Here is a 26733-nt window from a genome sequence, read left to right as displayed (position 1 = left end):
GCTGGCTGGAGTTAGCTGCTAGCCAAGCAATGTGTGGGCAGGTGGGGGAATCTGGGAGGATATTTCAGGCAGAGAGAACAGAACAAATGAATCATGGAATGTGTGCGTGCGTGTGGGCAAGGATGGTGTATGTGCACGTGTGCATGTGTGCATTGTGAGTGACAACGGGCGGCTTAGTGTTGCTGGGGTATAAAGAGTGGGGCCGAGGGCAGTAAATGAGGCTGCAGGAATCTGTAGAGGACCAAGTTGGGCCTTGTGTGCCAGGAAGTTTCAATGACTCCTGTAGATAAAGGGAGAAGCCCTGTGAAATGGCTTCCGATGGGCCATCTGACCAGCTTTGTGATGTATGAGGATCACTTTGCTGGAAGTATGGTGAGTGGATTGGAGAATACGAGACTGGAGACGGAGAGCACAGAGCAGCTAGGAGGGGAGCTGGTGCAGTAGTCCAGAGGACGAGAAGCTGGGACGCCTGGGCCCGTGGTGGAAGGGGCACAGAGACTTGGTGATTGATGGGGGAGCACCAAGCACTAGAGGGGATGCCTGCGTTTGTAAAGCCATGAGGAATTTTTACTTGTGCTGCAGGTGGATAGGAAGGGGAAAGTGCAATGACATTTCTGCGATAGGTGAGCCCTCGCTTTCATTTCCTTCCTATCTCCCTTCCTCCCTCCCTTCCCTCCTTCCTTCCTTCTTCTCTCCTTTCTTTCTTCTCCCCTTCCCCTCCCCCTCCCTCCCATCCTCCTTCTTCTTCTTCTTTTTGTTAGCCCTCTATAGCACCTACCAGATGCCAGGCACTTTTCTAAGCCCTTTACAGATATTAACTTACTAATCTGAACAATCACTCCATGAGGTACAATGATTAGTCCCATTTTACAGATGAGGAATCTGAGGCACAAAGCTTAAGAGACTTGGCTGAGCTTACACAGCTAGTGAGTGGCCACGTCAGGATTTGGACCTAGGAAGTGTGGCTCCCAGTCCCTGCTCTTAGCCACTGTGCTGTTGCTTGTTTGCATGCACTGCAGTGTCCCAGTTAGAGTCCTTCTCAGAACCCAAGGGCCCAGTAGAACTTCTTGGACCCTGATGGCAGCCTGGCCCGAACCTGAATATTCAGTGACCCAGACCGAACATTGAGATCTGGTTTCCTGTTTTCCCCATTCAGGGTTCTGTTCTCTAGTTAGGCGATGGCCCGGGCTCCAGACTTGTACCTCCTTAGCTTCCTTTATCATGCTCCTTAGCCCCTTCCCAGCATGATCTGCAGCTGGATGCTCTCTTGGGACACCCTGGGGACACCCTGGTAGCCCCCAAACACCAGGACACTTGCCAAAGGGCCACATAGCCCGTGACTAGTTAAGTTTGGATTCAAATTCAAGTCTGGCTCCAAAACCACATCCATTCACCATTCCCCATAGATTTCCGGTTACCTCCAGAGGTCTGCACTCAATCCTCAGGACTCCAAGATCAAGCCCAGAGCAGTTGCCCACTCTTCCTTGGCAATGCCAAGTAAGCCCAGGAACCCCAAGGCTGTGCTCCAGCCCAGACTCCATCCTTGGGGGCACCCCCGTTCTCCTGGCATGAAGTGGAAGAGAAGCAGAGTGCAGACTGTCTGTCCAGGTAAGCCCAGCTATCTGAGCTGCAGCTTGTTAGACTTTGGCTAATCTGTTATTAATTCCTTAGGAGCACCGAACAATCCTAACCAGATGCAAAAATCAATGGCAGAAGAAAAGACAGAGCAAGCTTCTAAGCAGAATGTGAGTGAGGAGAGTGGCTTTCAAAAGGCCTCAACAAACTATTTGAGGGGCAGCCTGTAAAGTGGAGAATAAATGACTTTTTTTTTTTTTTTACATTGGTTCATATTTCTTTCCCAAGTTGGAAAGAGGAGAGAGGTAATGGGCTAGGAGGAGGGGCCTGGCTGGCCTCACAATGCCAAGATAATTATTGCTCAGTTCAAGCCTAAGTGAGTTTTTACTTTTCAGAGGCACAGAGAACACTTGGGGCTGCAATGGGTTTCCAAGTGATGGGAGTGAGCAATCAAGGTCAATTAGCAGTAATGGCATTGGCTGGAAAGAGCACCAACAACCCAGAGCACAGCCAGGGCCTTCCTGGATCTCCTTCGTGCCCAGCACGGAGGACATAGCTGAGCTAGAGGAAGACAGAAGCCCTGCTGAGGGCTGCACTGGGGAGGAGAGGCCCTGGGCACATGGCCTCTCTGTGTGAGGGCCACACTGCAAGCCTGACTCCAGGCGGCCAGGTTCAGTGCCAAGGCGCACGGAGCCATTCCTTAGCGCCACAGCCCCCCTCTGGCCGAACAGGCTGGGCTGGCATCGCTGCCCTCATGTTCTGCCAGGGGCCCAAGTACGTTAAAAGGGGCTGTCTGGGGGCCTTTGGGACCTTGGAGCAAGTTTATGGAGAATTTACAGCAGCCTACCAGGCCTTTGTGACCTGCCTGGTCACCCCCTTCACCAATCTGGCCCAATTTCTGTTGTTATCCCCTTCCTCACTCTGATGCAAACACGCTGGCCTCCTTGCTGTTTCTCTAACATGGTGGGCATCCTTTGCTTGAGCCTCTGCTGTATTCCCTTTGTCCCAATTGCTCCTTACCCAGAGAGTTCTTTCTTTTTTTTGTTTTGAATTTTATTTATCTATCTATCTATCTATCTATCTATCTATCTATCTATCTATCTAAGAGATAGCATGCGCAAGCACGCACTCAAGTTGGGGGAGGGGCAGAGGGAGAGAAAGAGAATCTCAAGCAGGCTCCATGCCCACCGTGGAGCCCCACCACAGCCTCGATCCCACAACCCCCAGATCATGACCTGGCCCGAAACCAAGAGTCAGATACTCAACCAGTTGAGCCACCCACGTGCCCTCACCCAGATATTTCTATGGCTTGAAATTTACCTCCCTAAAGTCTTCACCACTCACATGCACCTCAACGTAACCTATTCTAATCTCTCTATTTAAAAAGAAAAACCAGTCTCCTTGTTCTTTTCTTTCTTTCTTTTTTAAAGATTTTATTTATTTATTTGACAGAGAGAGAGAGACAGAGAGGGAACACAAGCAGGGGGAGTGGGAGAGGGGCAAGCAGGCTTCCCGCGGAGCAGGGAGCCCGATGCGGGGCTCGATCCCAGGACCCTGGGATCACGACCTGAGCCGAAGGCAGACGCTTAACGACTGAGCCACCCAGGCGCCTCATTCTTTTCTTTCATAGCACTCAGCACTTTCTAAAAATATATATACTTTGCTTACTTATTCTGTATTTATGTTTATTGCCTGTCTTCCCTCCACTACAGTGTAAGCTTCAGGGGCTCTCTCTTTGGCTCAGTCATGTATTCTTGCTTTCCAGAAAAGTGCTTGACACAAAAAAGACACTTGATAAATGTTGGCCGAACGAATGAATGAGGTGGACCCGTCTTTAGAGGTCAAACATCCCAACCTGCTTCTTCACAGGTGCAAGGCTTGAGAGCCAGAGTGGGGGGAGTGACTCACTCAAGGCCAGTCAGCCCATGAGCAGCGGAGCTGGGACCAGACGCATGTCTTTGAACCCCCATTCCGTGTTCTTTGTTCTCTCTCTCATTTGGTGGAGGGCAGAGATAATCTCTAGCAGTGTCTCCAAGCATGCAGTGTATCTGGGCCTCATTCCATCTTTAGCCTATGTTTGCTCTACCATCCATTAAAATGGTGAAGTGAATCAATTACTTTTGTTGTTTTTTCTAAATTGTGGCAAATTACACATTTGCCTCTCTTCTTGGGTGTGCCTCTTACTAAGTGAAAACGGGCCTTAAAGGGTAAGGAGAGGATCAGACACTTGAGCAGGAAGAGGCTTTCCCTCTTTCCTCTGGCAGGGGAAGAGCAGGGATCTGCTTCCTGGATCTATCTCTGCTGAGCACCAAGGTGCCAACTGTACACCTCATAGTTTAGTCAGTGCCTTAAAGGTGTCAGCAAGCACCCTTTGTTCAGGAATTTGTAAAGATAACAAATAGATGAGCTAAGAAGCAAGCCCATTGTATTTTGTTTACTCAAACAGCTAACCTAATCATAACTGTACTTGCATCAGCCACACACAATATGAGGCTTCCCTTCAGAGACGGCTGTGTGCTCACTGCCAACCTTCGCTCCCAGGGGTGACATTGACCTCTTTAGACACAAGTGACTTAAGCACCATCCAGTTCCCCCGTGCCCTGCCTTGTCATGATTCTGCATATTCTGCTAAACTGTTTCTGCTTCCTTGGCCAGCTCAGGACCATGCAGCTCCATGCTGTTCATCTCCTTGTTCAGAGCAGAGGCACCCCCAGCCCAAAGCTCTTAGGCATCTCTGCTTTGGGGGATCAAAGGTTAGCTTTCACATTCCTGAGTTTTCATTAGTATGTTTTTGTGTTTCCAGCTGTTTCTGGTCCTACGTGCTAGTGCAGATACTGATGCAATAGGGAGAGAGTAGAGGTTTGCTATCCTTCTCTGGGAAGGGATAATGGCTGCTAGAAAATGCAGTAGCAGCTCAGTGCTCACTTGGGCCCCCAGAGCCAAGCCCAGCAGAGCAGGTGCCAGCACTGTCTATGGGGTCAACACAGACCCCACTTCATCTTACTGTTTTGCCATGATGATCCCCATTGCCCCAGGGCCTAGGTGGGCCAAGTCAGCTGGGTAGGGCTGGACAGGCAGATACTCCAGTTTGTTTTCCTCCTTTTAAATATAGAGACCAAGAGTGGGTGTCGGGCAGACAGCGTCCTCTGACATTAATTTAGCCTGGTCATTTTATGATTTTATTGCATATTGTGTTATTTTATTTTATGCCACCCCATTTTATTTTACAGGCTGTGTTGTTTTTGCAAACGACCTCCCACCTGACTCTCTGTATTTATTCCCGATCACAGCTGCAGTCCCGGGGAGGTCCTCTCTCCAGGGGGTTCTGGCAGAAAGGGGAGCATATGTCAGGGGGCTGGGGAAGCTGGCAGAAACCTCCCTTGTTCACTATTTTATTAAAGTCCACGTAGCAACGTATACAAACTGAGTCCCATGGTGGGAAAATTCAGAATAAATTACTGCCTGCAATTTCCTGTTCGGCACTGATTTTGTAAATTGGAGCCTTGACTGGGAATGGCCTGGTATTATTATGCCAACATCAGTATTGACATTCCCACGGTTTCCTTGCAAATCCCACATTGTCAGAGCCACATGGAGCCGAAGAGACCAGCCGGTGGAACCCCACATAATATGGATGAAGTTCAAAGACCCAAGGCCTGAGGCCACATGGTAAAGAGGGACAGAATCTGAACAATGACACTAGTTCAGCTTCTGCATCCCAAGGCACAGATTTAATAGGTGTGAAAGATGGCTTAAAGGCAGCCAACGTCTGTTATTGCTGACTGAGGGTCCCCATCAGAGCAGTTGGCCTGCATTTCCTCTTCATGTTGTTCCTTAATGTGTCTTTCTGGCCTGGTCTTGAGACTCTTTGGGTGATTTGATTCCTCTGGCAGGCAAAGGCAGCTCTGATCTGCTGAGAGCTGTTACAGGAACAGAAAGTGCCCAGGGCCTGGACAAACCAATTACCCAGTGCGACCCTCAATTTTGTCCTCTGGGCGAGGACCTGCCTTTGTCACATTGTGACAGATGGATGCAAAATAGCTCTGTAAATGGCAAGGCCTCCTTTGCAACAATAAAGCCAGGACCCAGGAGGGTTTAGTCCCATCTAAGGTGGCCAGCTCACCTCTTGAAATTGTCTCCCAAAGTCTCACCGTCCCCAGGCACCTCATCTTCTGACCCTCAATGCCAACACTACGCTGAGAGAGAGAAGCTGCCCTTTGTCATGCTTGCCAAGGGAACCTCATGCTGCCTGAGTGTGTGTGTGTGTTCTCCTGGGTCTGCCCACTTTCTTTTTACTCCTCTGCCAGTGATTGCATTGGGTTCCCTTTTTCATACCCTATAGAGTTGTGTTGGTTATCTACTGGTGTGTAACAAGTTGCCTTAAAACTGAGTGGCTTAAAACAGCAATGATCATTTTTTTTCTCCCTCACAATTCCTTTGGGGCTCACGTTCTGGAGCAGTGTGGCTGGCTGGTTCCAGCTCAGGATCTCTCAGGAGGCTGCGGTCAGATGCAGCAAGGGCTGCCCCCATCTGAAGGCTCGACTGGAGCTGGAGGTTCGACTCCCCAGGCGGTCTGCACACAGGGCTGCAGCTGGTGCTGCCGAATGGCAGGGGCCTCCGCTCTTCTCCACAGGGCAGTATGAGCCTTTTCACATCATGGCAGCTGGCTTCCCTTAGAGCAGAAGATCAGAGTCCAAGAAGAAGCGGCAAGGCTTTAAGACCTACCTTTTTTTCTCTGTAACATATTGGGTCACCCAGGGCCAACCTGAGGCAGTGCAAGAAGGAATCCCTTCTCGGGGGCAAGAATGGCCATGGGATCGTGGGAGGTTGGCTACTTCAGTCTACCTTCTGGCTCCTGAGGGTTCATATATTTCCCACATGAAAATACACTCACCCCTTTCCATGGCCCTCAAGTCTCATTACATTGCGGCATCAACTTGAAGTCCTGCGCCTTGTCATCTAATCGCTCCTTGGGTGAATTTCTCACCTACAGCTCTTCCTGTACAGTTCCTCCGGATCAATGGGCCTGTGGACTAAAGAAACACATCATCTCCCTCTACTTAATATGTAGCAGTAAGACAGGCATAGGATAACCATTACAGGTCCTCTTGTAAAAAAAAAAACAATGAGGGTAAAGAATGGGAGATACACAGGGATCCTTAGCAATTCAGAAATTCCTCTGGGCACATGGGTCTTTTCTGGGTTAGAACTCAGCACTGCTGCTTGGGAATGGCTCTCCATGGCTCCTGGCTCCACCCTCTGGGCTCAGGTGCAGATATCCTCTGCACCTGCCTCTCTTTTCCATAAGAAACAGTCATTGTGAGCTAAGTCTCTTCCTCAGCCTGCTTTCTGACAGCAGGTTGGAGGGCCAAAGACCTAGCTTCCTTTTGCACTGCCTCTGTACCTTTTAGCGCACACAGGCAGTGTTTCAGACATTGCAGTCACCTTAGAATCACTGGGCGTTTTCTGTGCCTCTGACTGGCGCTCGCTCCATGAGATCAAAGTCACGACCACAAATGTGAATGAGAGCAGCCCATTTCTACCTCGGGTTTCCTGTAAACCCGCTGTGGGACACCGCACTTAAGATTGCCAGAAACCTTACGGGTTACCGGTAAGGATCTATGAGGCACTTTTTTTTTTTCCCCCTGTTTGGATCACTGCCTTAAATATTTCCAAGATCTTAATAAAGGGTTTTACGTTGGCTCCCTCAGGTTTATCTTTAGACCACATTTTCCCGATGTTTTCCTAGATTTGATCTTTGCCTGGAGGCCATTTAACATTTTAGTATTACTCCTGTCTGGAATACTTAGGAATAAGACATTTTTATTTTCAAACTCAGCGAGTCCTGGCTCCTTTGTTCTCAATCATTCTTTCTTTAACCCGCCTTCTCTCCTTTCACATTTTATTATAAGCAACCAGGAGACAGGAGGTATGTCTGACGTGTTGCCTGGAAGTTTTCTTTAGTACATCATCCAGTTCATTCAGCACGCTTCCTACTTTCCGCTTTGTCACAAAAGACAGGGTTGCTATGATTTCCCTCACTATGTGTCATGGGCGGGATGGCTACGTCCCTCAGAGCTCATATATCGAAGCTCTAACCCCTAATGGAACCGCATCTGGAGACAGTTTGTGAGGCGGAGATGGAGGTAAAATGAGGTCATAAGGGTGGGGCCCTAATTTGTAGGGCTGGTGTCACTATGAGGAAGAGACACCAGAGCTCGGTCTCTCTACCACGGGAGGACACAGGGAGAAGGTGGCCACCTGCGAGCCAGGAGGAGAGCTCCCACCAGTGAGCGGGTTGGCTGGCCCCTTGATCTTGGACTTCCAGCCTCCATTCCCATTTTTTGTGAGAAATAAACTTCCATTCTGTAAGCCACCCAGTCTGTGGTATTTTGTAATGGCAGCCTAAGCCGAGTAACGCACTACCTCGCAAAGGTCCCTTTTTCTCCGTCTTCCAATATTATCTTCCCTACTCTCCCCTAAGCCCTCATGGGCAGCCTCCTCAAAGAACATCAGATTCCACATTTCTTCCCTACACTTCCAACCTCTGCCCTCAGAGTGACTGCTCCATTTTTAGTTTTTTTTTTTGTTATAGTAGCACCCTCTCCTCACTTCCAGGTACCAAAATCTGTATTAGTTATCTGTTGATGCTGACATAAATCAAACACCACAACGCTTATTGGCTAAAGCCATGATAGCTACTTATCGTCTCTCAGTTTCAGGAGCAGTTTGGTTGAGTGATTCTGGCTCAGGGTCCCACGTGAGGTCACAGTCAGATGATGTCCGGGCATCTTAAAGGCTTCTGGGCTCCTGTGTCTAAGGCCTGGGAAAAGAAGACTTGAGCAGCTAGGGGCTGGGACAGCCAGGTCTCCTCAGGCATCTTTCTTGGTGTGGTCCCTCCATGTGATTTCTCCAGCATGGCCCCCTTCCCGGCAGCCAGACTTTCACATATTGGCAAGAAGGGTTCCCAAGGCATGTGTTCCAAGAGAGAGTCAGGCGGAAGCTGATTGCTTTTATGACCTAATCTCAGAAGTCACAGGGCATCACGTCCTCTGTACTCCACTGGTGAAAGTAGCCATGAATCCAGACCAGATTCAACAGGAGGGACATAGACCCCACCTCTTGGTGGGAGGCACGAAACTCACCTTGTAGCAAGAGCTCGCGGCAGAAATATATATATATATAGTCATTTTTGGAAAATACAATACATAAGTCTTTGGTGAATATTTGTTGTTCATTTAGTTGGTTTATTGACCTTGTGGCTAAATCCTCCTCCTTCTCATAATGGTAATAGTAAAAGTAGTCATGGTAATAACAACTAAAACAGCCATTTATTCAGTACTTATTTCTCTGTGAAACGACCTCTTTTAAAATGTCCTTTTTGATTGAAGTGAAATTTTTATTCAGTGGAGTTCACAAAGCTCAAGCGTATAGCTCGGTGAATATTTATACATGTTTACGCACAGGTACCCAGACCTGGAACCAGCTATAGAAAATTTCCAGCCCACCACAAGGCTCCCTTACATCCTCCATGGTCAGTGCCCCTGCTGCTCCCAGGGAAACACTATTCCAATTCCTGTCACCACAGATTAGTTTAGCCTGTTCTTGAACTTCCTGTAAATGAATCATAGCACATGGACTCTTTTTTTGTCTAGCTTCTCTACGATGTGAAGCATTTCCTCCACATCATCCCACTTACTTCTCAGGACAATCTTACGAGGTTGTCAGGGATTCACATCCTGGTTATATGCTGGCTAAGTGTGTTTTGTTTGGCATGCACAATCTTTTTAATATATTTTGAGTTTGATTACTTTTAGCATTAGACGTTGTTCTTTTATACCCAGGACAAGTCATTTGTTGTCCTTGCCTGGCACCTGTAGGCATTGAGTTTGCAGACTCAAAGGGGAGCATTGTTGCCTCCAGCTGCTGAGAAGATAGTGATTCCCCAAGGGGTTAAAAAAAACACACGTGTAAAATCTCACACTAAGTTGATGGCAGCAGTGGATTTGAACTCAGGCCCATCTTCCTCCAGCCCTCCCATGTCAGGATCAGAGAGGAGAAGTTTGTTCCCAAATGCTATTGTTTCAGACTCTGAAACGCCCGCGTCTGCAGTCTCACTGCCTCTGCCTTAGCCTGTGGGTAGTGCTGGGCTATTGCGACCAGCCCCGGCCCAACCCCTGCCCACTCGGACGCTCACCGAAAGCATCTCCAAACTCATCTAGTCCTTCCAGCCCCAAGCACATCTGTGTTCCTTTCTTCCACACCTTTGTCACGCTGGTTCCTTCTGCCAGGAATGCCCACCCCTGCTTGGTCATTCAGCCGTCAGAGCTCAGCCAAAGATGCTATTTTCTCCTGGTCGCTCGCACCTCCCCCAGCCAATCAAATGTGTCTCTTCTCAGTCCACTGAGAAGCGGTGTTTAAAATTGCAATGCAATTACCAAATGATGGGTCAGAATGACCTGGAGCAATTCTTAGAAATGTGACCAAAGTATTGGTCCCATAAAGGTTAAAAAAGGAACCGAATTGCATGCATTTGATCTCTGCTAAATGCATCACTAACTTTTATTGATTCTTAAGAAAGAGAGATGAGAGGAGTCTGTGCTTACCCCCACTGGGTGCCAAATGAACAAGCAGTTGGAAGTTTATTACTTCCAGATATCCCACTTGCTTTCCAGATACCCCACTGGGTTTCAATTCCATTGCAGCAACACTTGCTGAGTGGACCTGGGCTTGACCATACAGGCTGGGAGTCCGGGAGAAAAAAAACAGGAGGCTGCATACCTGGGCTGGTGTGAGTCAGGTCCCGGCTGCGGGCTGTGTGGGGAGATAATGGTGGGATGCAGCGGACCCGGGTACATCACTAGCGTTCAGGGTTCTTGATCCAGCCCTGTCTTCTCTTTGTGGGATATCATGCCAGTTATTAACTTCTCGGGGCTTCCGTTTCCTTATCTGAAAAATGCATATTTCATGTAACTGTAGTAGTTTTTGGACCTGGCGCAAATATTATTGCCCTCAGTGGGACTTCGCTTTTCCTCCATGTTTTGAAGTTGGAGATGCAGCATTATATTTTCTTACGGCAGTACCCAGACAATAAAATAACGGAAGCTATCTTTTACTGGACAGTTACTATGTGCCAGCCTCGTGCTTGGTAGGCCTATCCCCACACAACCACAGCCATCTCCGGACAGATGAGCACAGCAAAACTCAGACAGGGGAAGTGACTTGCTTGGTGTCACAGGGTTGGTGACTTACTGAAATCTGACTGAGCAAATACTTGGTAAAATAAAAGGTTCGTGTCTCGTGTCTTCTCCTGCTTGGTATCTTCCCATCACTCCTTCGTCTTTTGATAGCAAATCTGGCCTATTTGGCCAAGGGCAAGGTGAGTCATGGTACCCCATGCCACCGGGCTCAGAATTGGTCTAGGAGGTTGTACACAGTGTGGGCTTCCCAGGGTTTTCCAAATTGTAGCCTGAGGGACGACAGCTCTTTTCCTTCTTGGGTCATGGCTTTGGAAGAATGAGGACCTACAGGTAGTCAGGTTCTATCTCACAACTGGGGAAAAAGAGCAGAGGTGGAGAGAGAGAGAGAGAGAGAAAAGACAGACAGACAGATAGCAGAGATGAAAGCTGGGTCCCTGGTTCAGCTCCTGCGCTGGACCTGGTTGTGTGCGGCCCACATTCTCCTTCAGGAATTGTGTTAGCTTGGTCTGCTTTAACTAGATACCACAGACTGGGTGGCTTAAACAACAGAAATTAATTTTCTCAGTGATCTGGAGACTGAAGAGGCCCAGATCAAAAAGCCAGCCCGGCCAGATTCTGGTGAGAGCTCTCTCCTTGGCCTGCAGATGGCTGCTTTCCTACCGCGTCCTCTCAGGGCAGACGGAGAACTCTGGTGTCTCCTCCTCTCTGTATTAGGGCACCGGTCCTACTGGATTAGGGCCCACTCTTACGACCTCATTTCATCTTAACTACCTCCTCACAGGTCCTATCTCCAAATATAGTCACGTTGGGGTTAGGGTTTTGACATATGAATTTTGGGGGGGCACACACTTCCCGTCCGTAATAGGAACAAAGGACGGTTTACCTCAAGCTGCAGGCAGAAGGCTCGGAGCCTTCTGTCTCCTGCGGGGATTGCCTCAGCTGACAAGAGTCGCCTTGCCTAAGGTCATGCCCCCGTTTCCGGTGGGTTACCAAGGCCTGGCCTCTGCCTCCATTCAGGACAACTGGCAAATGTGAGGGGGTGAACTCCGGCACTCTTGCCCCAGCACTGAAGGGTCATCCCAGCTTCAGAATACCCCCAGTGGTGGTCCAGGGCTTCTGTCAAGAATGATAGGTTCTCGAGTTCTCCCCACATCCCTTCCAGTCCTGTGCTCTCCCTACCAAACTCCCTCCAGGCTAATATTCATCTCAGAGCCCACTTCTCCGGGAACCCAATCCACCCTGGCTCCTGAGGCTGTAATTCTGTGAGCTACTCCAGTGATGTGTCCTTATTTTTTGCTTAAGTCTCAAATTTGATTTTTGTTACTTCTAACCTCATAAACACTTCTAAAAGATTCCCGACGAGTCCAGTGAGGAAACTGCCTCCTCCCTCAAACTAGAAGACCCTCCGCAGAGGGCTAGTGGGACCTGGGCCCAGGAGTGGAGGGGCAGGGAGGTCCAGGGCCATGAGTGGATGGCATAGTGGCATTTGAGCACTGCTGGCTAGTCCATGGGGTCCTGATGGAGTTTCCAGAAGTAGCACGTTGCATGTACCTCTGTGCAAGCCTGGAGTCCAATCTACCTCATGTTCTAGTTCTCCATCCTCATGCCTCATCTCACCCTCTCTTGGCTCTGGGACCCTGAATTCTCCATGTTTCTTACTCCTCGGTTTCTTCACAATCTTCTCTTCCTTCACCCTGGATTTACATGTCAGTGTGCCCCAGGATTCTGCGTTCAGACCTCTTCTCTTACCCTTTTTATTCTTTCTGCTTGAACTTGCCAGCCACTTTTGGCTGAGCCTTCCAACTCTATCTCTAGCCTAAATCATCTCTGAATTCCTGAGTGATCCATCCAACTGACTGCTGCAGGGCATTTACCTGGAATTGGATAGTGCTGTGGGTTGAATTGTGTCCCCCTCAAAATGATATGTTGCAATCCAACCTCCTGTACCTTAGAATGTGACTTTATTCAGCAATTGGATCTTTACAGAGGTAATAAGTTAAAATGAGGTCATTAGGGCACCCTATCCAGTATGTCTGGCGTCCATACAAACAGGGGAAATTTGGACACAGAGACACACATGAAGACGAAGACAGAGATCTGAGTAATTCAGCAGGAGCCAAAGTACCCCAAAGAGGGCCCGCGCACCACCAGAAGCTGGGAGGGGGATATGGGACGGATTCTCCCTCACGGCTCTCCGAAGGACCCAACCCTGCCCACACCTTCATCTCAGACTTCTGGTCACAAGAACTGTAAGACAACACATTTCTGTTGCTTGAACCTGCCAGTTTGTGACATTTTGTTATGACAGCCCTAGGAAATGGATACAGAGAGCATAAGCAAATAGACAAATCTGATGGCACTACATAAAAGCATTCCTTTTAATTCACTGTTCATGAAGATGTGTTTAACCTGACAGGGGAAATATGATGTTTACGCGTGTGTGGTATGCACATTTGTATCCATCCGGAAGACTACGTAAGGTATTCCGTGCAGACAGGAACTGATACATGGAACTTGATGTTTAAAAAATATTTGAAGGGGAAGAGCAAAGGTTGAGAAAACTGCTGATAGTCTCAGAAAATCAGGCAGTTATAAAAATTACAAGAATTCCCACCACCCGTGATCTCTGCCACCTGAAACCCTGACGTGGGTAACTCACAGGGGGATGGATAACAGAACCACGGCAAAACCCCCTGCCTGCACCTGCCAATGCCCACCTGCCTGCTAAATGTCTTCCACCTTCCGAATCTCATGGGAACGTCTCCTATTAGTGGAATAGAAACCAGAACTCTGTTGGCATGGGAATCTGGGAAGTGTAGTCTTTCGGTTTCCAGCTTCTGGGGCTAGAGAAAGAGCTAAGAAGGGCTGGGATAGTGCTGAGCACTACAGCCAGCACCCAGCACAAAAGGCATGTGGAAATGACAAAGAAACACGCCCACAGAAAAGCCCTGTGAGGTGTCAAGGAGATAACATTTGTGTATTTCCGTTGCTGAGTGAAACGGGCCACGCCCATACAAGATGTTTTATAGCCGGAGAGTGTTCAGCACATTCAATGAAACAATGCACTTTTATTTTATTTATTTAAAAAAAATCTAGATAGTTAGCACGAAATTGTTTTTTGCTTTAATTTTCTGAATAATTATTTCAAAACTGTTTTAAGTGAATGAATGTATTTCAGAGAGTGCCTGTTTGTTGTGTGATGTTCGTGTGTGCAAGTTTATGTTTTCTGTGTATTTGTATGTGATTCTGTGAGCGAGAAAGCCTCCGTATGTGTGTATGTGTGCATGTCTTGCAGGTCGGAGTGTCTCTGTGTATATTACATGTATTTGTGAATGTGGGTTCATGTCTGTGTGCGTCTACTCCGAATTCTGGTAAGGATGTGGGCATTGGCCTTTTTAGCACACTGGATCAGCACCACGACTGAGCTTCTTTTCCCTCCTTTCTGTTGGCCACACTATCTGCTTTCTTGCCCCCGGAGAGGCTTTTTTGCACCACGGAGCAAAGGGTCACAATTTGTTATTACAGGGAGAAACTGAAGAAGCTGGGGCTACAGAATGGGGCTTTGATTTAGCTCTGTTGAGCTTTCCGAAAGGCGGTCTCTTATAGCACAGTCATGCCAATAAAGGGAAGTGGGGCTGGGCTCAGCATCAGCGTGTGTGCCTGTATGTGCGTGTGTGCATGGGGGTGTGTACGTGTGTGCATGTACGCCCTCTGGGCTCAGGCTGCGGAGTGTGCTAATCAAGTCTGTCTATTGGAAAGTCTGTTCTAGCTTTTCCTGTAGCACTTTCAGAGTCCAGACTAGACCCCTTCATCTCCCTCCTGATCCCTCTTGCTCTCTCTTCCCACATCAAGGTCTATATTCCAAACATCTCTATATGTCTGTCTGGGGTGACTTCCGCATCCCCACCGCCTTGCTCCAGAGCATTTTCCCTCTGGATGATGGCAAGCACCTCTTTATATCACTCCCCTTCTACCTTCAAACCTATTCTTTTCCTTTGAAGAGACTCATGTTTTCTGCATGTAAACTGAACTCCTATTTTATTCCTTCATTGCTCACTGGGTGTAGAAATCAGTTCAGAAGTCAAATGGCTTCCATAAGGAACCCCATTATTGCATTACTGCAGTGAGCGGAAACTTGCAATTCATGCCTTATAATTAGATCAGCGGCTAATTGAGGAAGGGCATGCCAACCTGATTGGAGTCCTGACACAGTGATCAGAGCCTTAATTATAAGGAGGAGAGGCATCAAGTCTCCTCATCTGGGCTTATCCCTGTTCAGACTCCTGGCTGCAGCTGCCGTGGGCGTGGCACTGAACGTTCTGGATGGCAAGATGGCCCTTCAATGGCTGGGGCTGAACCGCGCCCGGTGGGAGGACACATCCCTCCTGCCATGGAAGGTTTTTTTTTTTCCTGCTTGGGACTGGTCTTCGTTTTTTTCACCTTCACAAACGAATCTGGAGAGGACAGGAATTTGTCCTCCCAGAGCTAGAGGAAGTCACCCTGCTTTTAAGGCAGCTTCTAAATCATTCAGAAAAGCATTTGCCTCTCCCCACCTTGGCAAAGGCCTCGCTTCTCCCCTCCCCCCTTCCCTCCTTTTGGAGTGTTCACTTAATTATGAATTAGCTCCATGAGGCTGGCCTACCTGACATGACCTTCGCTGCACCTCCAGTGCCAAGAACCCAACAGAGGACTGACGCTTGGTATTCTGCCATTGTATGAATGTGACGCTGTGACACAGAGACGGATCAGACATCCCTCCTGCCGGTGCAGGGGGCGCAGAGACAATGCGAGGAACAGTGAGAACACAGTGAGGCAGGAACAACGTGAGAGGCGAGCACAATGTGACAAGGGAGCCCGAGGAGACGGCCAAGCTGGCTCTTAAAGGTTGTAGGAGTTTTCTAGGTGGGAGGCAGGGGAAAGGCATTCCAGGTAGAGGGAAGGGCTTGGGCAAAGGCGAGAAGGAAGCACGAAGGACCGTGATGTGTTCGGGGAATTGGAAAATGTTCGGAGTGGCTGGAGCGTAGGGGTGAGGAGGCTGGAGGGTCTGGTCTTGCGGGCAGGGCTGCCGGGTATGATTGTGCAGGCTGTTGGCTTTATAAGCACACCCTACCGAGGGGGCGAGGGGCTGAAATACAGCTCTGACTCCCCTCGGCAAGCGCATGCTTGTAGCCACGTCCTCCCAGAGGAGGCTGTACTTCTAATTTACGCAACGGCTCCTTGGGGCCGCCGGTGTCTCCGTGGAGGGCCTTGCAGATCTTGCTAAGGGTGTGCCCCCATCTAGGGCAGTGATTCTCAAACTGTGTGCATCAGAATCACTGGGAGGGCTTGTTAAAACAGAGATTGCTGGGCCCTACCCTTAGGGTTTCTGATTCAGTAGGCCTGGGGTAAGGCCTGCTAATGTGCATTTCTTGTATGTTCCAAGTGATGCCGATACTGCTGGCCCAGGAGCCACACTCGAAGAATTACTGATCTGGGAAGCAGGAAGCTGTTGGAAAGGGTTAGGCTGGAGAAGCAGGGCCAGGGACTCAGGTGCGAAGGATCTGTTTTCTGGGATTAGGATTTCTGATATCCCCTGTGAACCAGTGAGGGCAGCTGAATATATAAAGGACAAATGGATACACAATATTTCCCCTCTTGTCCTGCCTGGTGCAGTTTCATGGCTCTATTCACTCAAGTAGAGTTCTACCCAAGAGCCCTCCTGTTTATGGAGGTTTTACCCACAGATGATTTAAGGAATGGCCACATCATTACAAGAAGCTCACCCCTAGAGCTTTTATATAGTGAGCTCCCAAATGATTTAGATGTTTGTTTACACTTTTTAAATTATTCCCTGTCGAAGCTAGGAACTGGAGAAACCTACAGCCATGAACTGAAAGATGAGTCATACCTGGTAAAAAAGCTGCTTTGGAAATTATCTTATATAAACTTTAAAACTGTGTGCGGGGGGAGGGGGAAGAAGGACATGGAACTAGAGTGTCAAGACCTCACACACATTAGTGAACACTTGCTGAGTGAAGACGTGACCAGAGGACTGAGCATGGTGATGGAGAATCCAGGGCCAGTCTGAGTGAGGGAGTTTGGGCTGACAGGAAGCTGTCAGGTGGCATCGGGCTCTGGGCTGGGTCCGGACTCTTGCCTCGGGAAGCCAGACTTTCCTGGAGCCCAGTTCTCTTTTGTGTTCCCGGAGCATACTAAAAAGATGTCCTTGTGCACAGAGAGAGAAAGAATGGCGGCCCTTCCTCCCCTGGGAGGCTAGGACCCAGCCTGCCCTCTGGTTGGGGACTGAAGCCAACAGGTGGTGGGAAGGGCGGGAGTCCACCTCTAGTCTCTGGTTGGAATATAATCTCCAGGACAAACTGGCATTAGGATGTGAGTGGAGAGAGCGGGTGCCGGGAAGAACATCCAACCTGATTATCTTATCTTCTACCTATTTCCAACCTCAGCCGCAGCCTTTCCTGAGAACTAGGCAGCACGGGGCCGCAAGATCTTTATTATTCACTCATTTGGGTTTCCCATCAGGGAGCTCATACTGGCCGAAAGGCCGCCATCCCCAACCAGCTCAACTGTTTCCAAACTGAGCCTGTCAGCAGAAATGTTGGGAGAAGGAAAGCCTTGTCAAAGGCAGCTGGATTCCGCCCCTAGGTGTCAAGGAGCAAAGACGAGGGGAGGATAGCGGGGAGAGTCCACTCAGAGGCTGCAATCTTGATTAAGACAGCTCCAGGGGGCACATTTCCACAATTCCCCATTAAAGAGGTCCTGATGTATGAGCCGTTGTGGGAGCTGCGATTCCCCGAGTCAGCACTGTTCGGTGTTGGGAGGCCTCTCAAATCAAAAAGCCAATCCATTTCAATCACCCCGGGTTTGTGAGCACCTGAGATCAGCCCTGCCCTGTGGCAGACACTATGCCTAGAGAGGGACACAGCAGTGGATATGGACGTATCCCAGGGCAAAAGCCTCACTAGACCCTGACCTGGGGAGAGGACCGGGGATTCAGGAGCGCTTGGGGGGTCGGGCCGGTCCAGGTGGGCTCTAGTCCTTTCTGTGATGACAAGGAGGAAGTGTGGGACTGAGGGAAGCTTGCTGGATTTGGAGACGGGAGGTCTGAGTTTCATTCAGTTAGCAAAATTTTGTTGTCTCATGGCAACCTGTCACGAAATAGGGAGTGTTCTGTGAGGCAGAGGAAGTGCATGGTAAAGAGGCTTGCGACGGCTCCCCACATGGCCGCCTATCTCCCCATGTCCTCAGGGGGATGACGGGGGTTCTGTAAAGATGCAGTCAGACCATGGAGAAGCCTCGCCTCTGTGGCCTGTGAGGAACAGTGCAAGGTCATCTGGCTGTCATAGAGGAGCTGCTCCTCCACGTCATGTGCTAGCAAATGTGGATGAAACAGACAGCAGCTTAGAAAAATGTATTGGAGGGTGCCTGGGTGGCTCAGTCGGTTAAGCGACTGCCTTCGGCTCAGGTCATGATCCTGGAGTCCCGGGATCGAGCCCCACATCGGGCTCCCTGCTCAGCGGGGAGTCTGCTTCTCCCTCTGACCCTCTTCCCTCTCGTGCTCTCTATCTCTCATTCTCTCTTTCTCTGAAATAAATAAATAAAATCTTTAAAAAAAAAAGAAAAATGTATTGGACTAAAAATGACTCCACAAGATTCAGAAAACTTGACTAGACCTGTAACTATTAAATGAACTAGAATGATAATTGATAATGTAATTCAAAGGCTACCAGGCATAGGTTTTTTTATGGGAGGGTTCTAGGAATTCTTCAAAATTTAGAGAATTCTTTCAAAACTAAGTCAGATAATACAAAAGGAGAGAAAGCTATCACTTATGAGCTATTTCACAAAAAATTGGACAAGGATAACACAAGAAATAGATCATACGGTTATCCCTCTTATTAACATAGACGCGAAAATCCTAGGTAAACCAGCTGTATTAAGAAAAATAATTCAACCAAATAAGGCTTATCTCTAGAATTCAAAGACAGTTCAACTTTAGAAAATATGTTGGTGTATTACACCTTGTTAATGAATGAAAAGACAAGTCATATGATTTTCTTAACGCAAAAAATTATAAATTATTTATACACCATTTATTATATATATTTTAACATATTATTTTCATTTATCATTAAACTTACTAGAAAATCAGAGCCAGAAGAAAATTGTCATGATCTGGTTTACCCCAAATGCACAAAGACCTGAGAAAGTCCTTGAAGAAGCAGGTTTGGGGGAGGTGGTGGGATACTTTGCCAGACAGCCAGATGTTTTATAAAAACTGTGTGGTCCTGGGTGAGGGACAAATAGACCAATGGAACAAAACAGGGGAAACAGCCCCATGTGCCATTGGGTGTCTTGAAATGCTGCCAATGTGGCGTTATAAATTGGTGAAGGTAAGAAGGACTATCCAATACACTAGTTATTTATATGGAAAAATAAAATTATATTCCCACCTTTCACCAAATACAAAAATATATCCCAGACAGGCTAAACATCTAAACAGAAAAGCAAAACTAGAAAACTTTGGGAAGACGATATAAGAGAATATGTTTATGGCAGTGGGTTAGGAAAGAATTTAAGAAATTATGAAAAGCAAAGCCAGAAAAAGATTGACGATGCTGATCATCTGAAAACTGAAAGCCACACACACTGTAAGTCAAATGCAACAACAAAACCTAGATTGGGAGAAGATTTTTTTCCTCAGTCCAACGAGAAATAGCACTCAGTATATATAAAGGACTCATTTCAATCAGTAAGAAAAAAAAAAAGCCAAAAAAATCGAAAAGAACAGGAGCAGGCATGTGACAGGTGAAAAAAAACCCAAAAAACCCAATAAACATAGAGAAAGATGCTCGTGCTCAGTCTCACTGGCAAAAGTCATTAAGCAAATCCCATCAAGTTTTGGAGAGAATGTGGGGAAATAGGGACTCATACACGAATCTGTGGAAGTGCAGATTATTACAGCCACTTCGGGGACCAATTTACAGACTCTGTACAGTTGAAGATGCATATTGTACCGGACAGTGTGCTGGTAGGAGACAGGTGACACACTCAGATTTGATAATTTGAGGCACATTTAATAATGGGACTATTTAGAAACGTATGGACAAGGTACAGGAAAGGCACAAGGAATAGTGCGGTCCCCAGGAGCTAGGGTTAGTGGACCGTACCACCCTCAGGCCTGCAGGAGAAAGCTGAGGGAGGAGTCACTGGAACCTGGGACAGATGGCTGTGAGAAGGCACCTGTGACCTTTACCGGAGGGACCCAGCCAGCCTGCTGCAATCCCACGGAGAGGGGTCTGGGGGAATAAATACCCTGGTCCCACTTTCCTCCCCCTCTCCACCTTTCCAGGTGGTTCCCTTCACTGGCCAAACACAGTGGGGAGCAGAAGGCAAGGGAGCCTGCTGATCGGTCCACATAATTCAGCTCCCTGGCATCCAGAGCAGGAATGGAAAGGGTGAAGAGTGGTATCTGGAAGGGCGAACAGAAGATAAGTAATCACACTCATGCCCTCTGACCAGCTATTGGACTCCTAGGAACATGCCCTAGAGAAATTCATATGCTTGTGTGCAAGAAGATGTATACAAAGTTGTTTATTACAGCCCTGTTAAAAGAAAAATTGGAAACAACCAAATTGTCTCTCATTAGATTGTTACACAACTGGGTTATATAAACTGTGGTTAATTCATAAAATGAAATGCCATAATACAATTAAAATGGATGAACTAGATAAACATGTATCAGTATCTACAAATCTCAGAAAGATAATGCTGAGCAGAAATATGTTACCAAAAGATACATACAATATGATGATAGTACTTATGTAAAAATTATTCAACCTGTAGCCAATTGTATAAGTTTGTAGTAACTACAAAAATATGAATAGGAAGGAAGCACACCAATTTCAAGATGATGACAGCCTCTGGGGATGGGGAGAGGGGGAAGGGAAGGGGTTCTTTGGCTGTATTTGTATTTTTTTTTTCATTTTTAAAGTCAAGATGAAACAAATCTGGCTAAATGTTAACATCTGCTTAGTCTCAGTGGTAGGTATGTGAGTGGGTTATTTACTATTTAGTCTAATTTTATGTATGTTTGAAATATCTCATGATTAACAATTTAAAAACAATAAGGAAGGAAAGTGTGAATGATTTGAGAGACATTTAGAAGATAAAAAAGAGCTAATTGGGGCACCCGGGTGGTTCAGTTGGTTAAGTATCTGCCTTCGGCTCAGGTCATGATCTCCAGGCCCTGGGATCGAGTCCTGCATCAGGCTCTCTGCTCAGCGGGGAGCCTGCTTCTCCCTCTCCCTCTGCCCCTCCACCCCGTTCATGCTTGCTCTCTCTCTCTCTCAAAGAAATAAACAAAATCTTTTAAAAAAATAAATAAAAAAGAGCTAAATGTCACTTATTGAGAGCAGAATTAGGTAAACGTTTTCTGTAAAGGGCAAGGTAAGTAGATATTTTTGGCTTTGTGGTCAGTACAGTCTCTCACAACTCCTCAATCCTGCTGTTTTAGCTTGAAAGCAGCCACAGGCAATACACAAATGCATAGGTTGGCTATGTTCTACTAAAGCTTTCTTTTATAAAAACAGGTGGCCAGTGGGATTTGACTCATAGGCTCTAGCTTGCTGACCCCTGATCTAGAGAATCTACTTCTCAGGCATGCTTCTTTTCCCAGGCATGTGTTTTAGAGAAGGCCCTGTGGTGTAACTATCTTCCCAACCTGCAATACTACAGATCGACTGATAGCACTTTTGTTTTTCAGACTCTCCTCACCACCAATCAAAGTATAGTGGCTGAAGAATGGATCCTCATCTGTCTTCACCTTTGTTTAGCTGTGGACATTAGAGGTCTTTCAAGGTTTCACTTCGCCCGTTTGTTATGTGTACTTTGAAAAAGCTGGAAGTGCTGCAACCTAGAGCTACCTCTTGCTCAAGCTAAAGCAGAATGAGCGAAACAATGAATTATTAGCAGACATTTTGAAACATGCAGGCATCATTAGTAGGCTGTTGTGACTTGGAAATCTGGCATATCCTCAGTCTGATTTTATTAGTTTCATTTTATGGGATTAAATGGAGAGGCAGCTTGTGCAGTTGTTAGGGACATGTACTCGGGTTAATTACAGCACCTATCTCACTGGGAACCCAAACCTGTTTCAGTTATCTATTGCAGCATGGCAAACCACTCCGAACAGTGGCTTCAAGACAGTAACAATCAGGAGTGACATCAGCAGGATGTCAGCAGGTGGAATATGCAGTCTCAGCCCTTGCCCTCCCAGAGAAACACCAATTTAGCAACCATCCATTGATGAAACTACCCTTATGAGAGCTTCAGAATCCAGGTGAGACATTACAGCACCCCAGCAGAGCATGAAATGAAAAAAGACACACTGAAAAGGGTAAGAAGAAAAGTTTCACTTTAAACCCCCAACCTGGCACAGTGCAGTTCTGAGAGAGATCCCCTTGAGTCATGGGTTTTCCTATGGGAGAAAGAAAGAACAAGCCCACCCACAGAACCCAGCAGCCTGTGGACATATATAAAAAGCCCACAGCTAACATCATACCCAATGGTGGAAAACTGAAAGCATTTCTTCTAAGATCTGGAACAAGGCAAGAATGTCTGCTCTCATCACTTCTATTCAACATAGTACTGGAAGTCCTAACCAGAGCAATTAGGCAAGAAAAAGAAATAAAAGGCATTAAAATCAGAAAGAAAGAAGTAAAATTACCTCTTCAGATGACATGCTCTTATATGTAGAAAACTCTAAAGACTACATGTATGCACACAGATACACACACACACACACACACCTGTTATTACTAATAAATGAATTCAATAAGTTGCAGGATACAAAATTAACACACAAAAACATTTGCATTTGTATACCAACAGGAATTATCTGAAAAGGAAATTAAGAAAACAATCCCATTTACAAGAGCATCAAAAAGAATAACATACTTTGAATGAACTTAACCAAGGAGTTGAAAGACTTGTGTACTAAAAACTGTAAAACAATGATGAAAGAAATTAGAGAAAATTAGGCCGGGGCATGGCTGGTGCAGCTTTCGCCTGAGCCAAGCCGAGCCCAGCGCCCGCCGCTGCCCACTGCCCGCCGCGTGCACCTCCGCGCCTCCGCGCCTCCATGCCATGGCTGGCCTCAACTCCCTGGAGGCGGTGAAACAAGATCCAGGCCTTGCAGCAACAGGCAGATGAGGCAGAGGCCCGCGCGCAGGGCCTGCAGCAGGAGCTGGACAGCTAGCGTGAGTGGCCTGAGAAAGCCGAAGGGGATGTGGCAGCTCTCAATCTATGCATCCAGCTTGTTGAGAAGGCGCTGGACGGGGCTCAGGAGCGACTGTTCACAGCCCTGCAGAAGCTGCAGGAGGCAGAAAAGGCTGCCGATGAGAGCGAGAGAGGAATGAAGGTGATAGAAAACCGGGCCATGAAAGATGAGAAGATGGAGATTCAGGAGATGCAGCTCAAAGAGGCCAAGCTCATCGCTGAGGAGGCCGACCACAAATACAAGGAGGTGGCTCGTAAATTGGTCATCCTGGAGGGTGAGCTGGAGAGGGAGTGTGCCGAGGGGTCTGAACTAAAATGTGGTGACCAGGAAGAAGAGCTCAAGAATGTCACTAACTATCTGAAGTCACTCGAGGCTGCATCCAAAAAGTATTCTGAAAAGGAGGATAAATATGAAGAAGAAATCAAACTTTTGTCTGACAAACTGAAAGAGGCTGAGACCCGTGCTGAATTTGCAGAGAGAACGGTTGCAAAACTGGAAAAGACAATTGAGACCTGGAAGAAAAACTTGCCCAGGCCAAAGAAGAGAATGTGGGCTTACATCAGACACTGGATCAGACACTAAACGAACTTAAAGGTATATAACCAAACAGAAGGGTCCTGTTCCAACAGAAACTCCAGAGCTCCGTATCTTTCTCTTCTCTTTTAAGAAGTTTCTTTTGCTATTGAATCTTCACTGTGCTGGAAATGTCAAGTAAATTATGAATATATGACCAACATTTTGTATCTGAAAAAAAAGAAAAGAAATTAGAGAAAATTAAATGGAAAGATATCCCATGTTCATGGATTGGAAATATTAATACCGTTACAATGCCCGTAATACCCAAAGTGATCTACAAATTCAATGCAATCCTTATCAAAATCCCAATGACATTTTTTTTAACAGAAATAGAAAAAACAACCCTAAAATTTGGATGGAACCACAGAAGACCCTGAACAGCCAAAACAATTTTGAGCAAGAAGAACAAAGTTGGAGACATCATACTTCCTGATTTCAAAATACATCACAAAACTATAGTAATCAAAACAGTATGGTACTGTCATAAAAACATACATATAGATTAATGGAAGAGAATAGAGAGCCGAGAAGTAAACCCATGTATATACGGTCAACTGACCCTTGATAAAAGTGCCAAGCTACACAATGGGAAAAGGATAGTCTTCAATAAATGGTATTAGAAAAACTGGATATCCATACGCAAAAGAATGAAATTGGTGCCTTATCTTACACCATACACAAAAATTAACTCAAAATGATTAAAGATTTAAACATAAGGACTTTAACTATAAAACTTCTAGAAAAATACTAGGGGAGAAGCTTCTTTATATTGGACTTGGCAAGGATTTTTTGGATATGACCCCAAAAGCACAGGCAACAAAAGCCAAAACAGATAAGTGAGCCTACATCAAACAAAAAAGTTTACGCACAGCAAAGGAAACAATCAACAGAATGAAAAGGTAACCTATGGAATGGGAGAAAATATTTGCAAACTACATGCCTGATAAAAGGTTAATATCCAAAATATATAGGGAACTCTTACAACTCAGTAGCACAAAACCAAATAACCCAATTAAAAAATGGACTAACAGAACATAATAAAATAAAAAAAGTCACTTTATCAAATGTAAAAAAAAAAAAAAGGCAAAGGAACTGAATAGACATTTCTCCAAGGAAGACATACAAATGGCTAGTGTGAAAAGGTGCTCAATATCACTCATCATCAGGAAAATGAAAATCAATAATATATCACCTCACACTAGTTAGGATGACTATTACAAAAAAAGAGTAAGCACTGGCAAGGCTGTGGAGAAAAGAAAACCCTTGCACACTTTTGGTGGGAATTGGTATAGCTACCATGGAAAACATACAGAAGTTCCTCAAAAAATTAAAAATAGAACTACCCTATGATCCAGCAATCTCACCTTTGGGTATATATCCAAAGGGTTTGAAATCAGGATGTTGAAGAGATCCCATGTTCATTGCAGCATTATTCTCAATAACTAAGACATGAAAGACCTAAACATCTGTTCACAGATGAATGAAAAATATGTGATATATATATATATATATGTATATATATATAAAAAACAGAATGTTAGTCTGCCTTAAAAAAAGAAGGAAATCCTGCCATATGTGACAACATGGATGAACCTTGAGGACATTATGCTAAGAGAATTAAGGCAGACACAGAAGGAGAAATACTGCAGGATACCACTTACACGAGGATTCTAAAATAGCCAAACTCAGAAGCAGAGTAGAATGGTGGTTGCCAGGGCCTGGGGATAGGGGAATCAGAAGGTGTTAGGCCAAGGGTTCAAAGTTTCAGTAATGTAAGATGGATAAGTATTACAGCCTTACCATGCAGCAACAGAACCTATAGCTAATAACAGTGTATTGTATGCTTAAAAATTTAAGGAGGTAGATCTTATATTTAGGATTCTTATCACACACATAATAATAATAATATTTTTATTATTATAAATTATAATAAAAATATTATTATTATTATTATTATGGCAGGAGGAAACTTTTGGAGGTGATGGATAGGTTTATGGCATAGATCGTAGTGATGGTTTCACAGATGTATACTTATTTCCAAACTCACCAAGTTGTATAGACGAAATATATACAGCTTATTGTATGTCAATTATATCTCAGTAAAGTGGTTTAAAAATACAATATCAATCATTTATTTTGCTATAGAATCTGGGAGTAGAGAGGGTTCAGTTAGAAAGCCGTTTCTGTGGTCAACAAAACCAAAAGACAACCGACAGAATGGGAGAAGATATTTGCAAATGACATATCAGATAAAGGGCTACTATCGAAAATCTAGAAAGAACTTATCAAACTCAACACCCAAAGAACAAATAATCCAATCAAGAAATGGGCAGAAGACATGAACAGACATTTCTGCAAAGAAGACATCCAAATGGCCAACAGACACACGAAAAAGTGCTCAACATCGCTTGGTGTCAGGGAAATCCAAATCAAAACCTCAATGAGATACCACCTCACACCAGTCAGAACGGCTAAAATTAACAAGTCAGGAAACGACAGATGTTGGCTGGGATGCGGAGAAAGGGGAACCCTCCTACACTGTTGGTGGGAATGCAAGCTGGTGCAGCCACTCTGGAAAACAGTATGGAGGTTTCTCAAAAAGTTGAAAATAGAGCTAGCCTACGACCGAGCAATTGTACTACTGGGTATTTACCCCAAAGATAAAAATGTAGTGATCCAAAGGGGCACGTGCACCCCAGTGTTTATAGCAGCGATGTCCACAATAGCCAAACTATGGGAAGAGCCTAGATGTCCATCAACAGATGAATGGATAAATAAGATGTGATGTGTTCACACACACACACACACACACACACACACACACACACACACACAGGAATATTATGCAGTCATCAAAAAATGAAATCTTGCATTTGCAATGACGTGGATGGAACTAGAGGTTATTATGCTAAGCGAATAAGTCAATCAGAGAAAGACAATTATCATATGATCTCACTGATATGAGGATTTTGAGAAACAAGACAGAGGATCATAGGGGAAGGGAGGGAAAAATGAAACAAGACGAAACCAGAGAGGGAGACAAACCATAAGAGACTCTTAATCTCAGGCAAAAAACTGACGGTTGCTGGAGTGGTGGGGGTGGGA

At 46.1% G+C, this 26733-nt stretch overlaps 1 pseudogene; it reads left to right on the top strand.

Moving 5' to 3' along the window:
* Positions 1 to 22904: 22904 nt before the first annotated feature.
* LOC141370896 (tropomyosin alpha-4 chain pseudogene) lies at positions 22905 to 23676 on the top strand (annotated as a pseudogene).
* The last annotated feature ends 3057 nt before the right edge of the window (positions 23677 to 26733 follow it).

The sequence above is a fragment of the Callorhinus ursinus genome, unplaced genomic scaffold (genome assembly GCF_003265705.2).
Source record: "Callorhinus ursinus isolate GAN/ISIS: 27379988/994484 unplaced genomic scaffold, GSC_fseal_2.0 scaffold49, whole genome shotgun sequence".
Taxonomy (NCBI): Eukaryota; Metazoa; Chordata; class Mammalia; order Carnivora; family Otariidae; genus Callorhinus; species Callorhinus ursinus.
The sequence above is the reverse complement of the archived record's forward strand: the minus strand, read 5'-3'. Positions and strand labels throughout refer to the sequence as shown.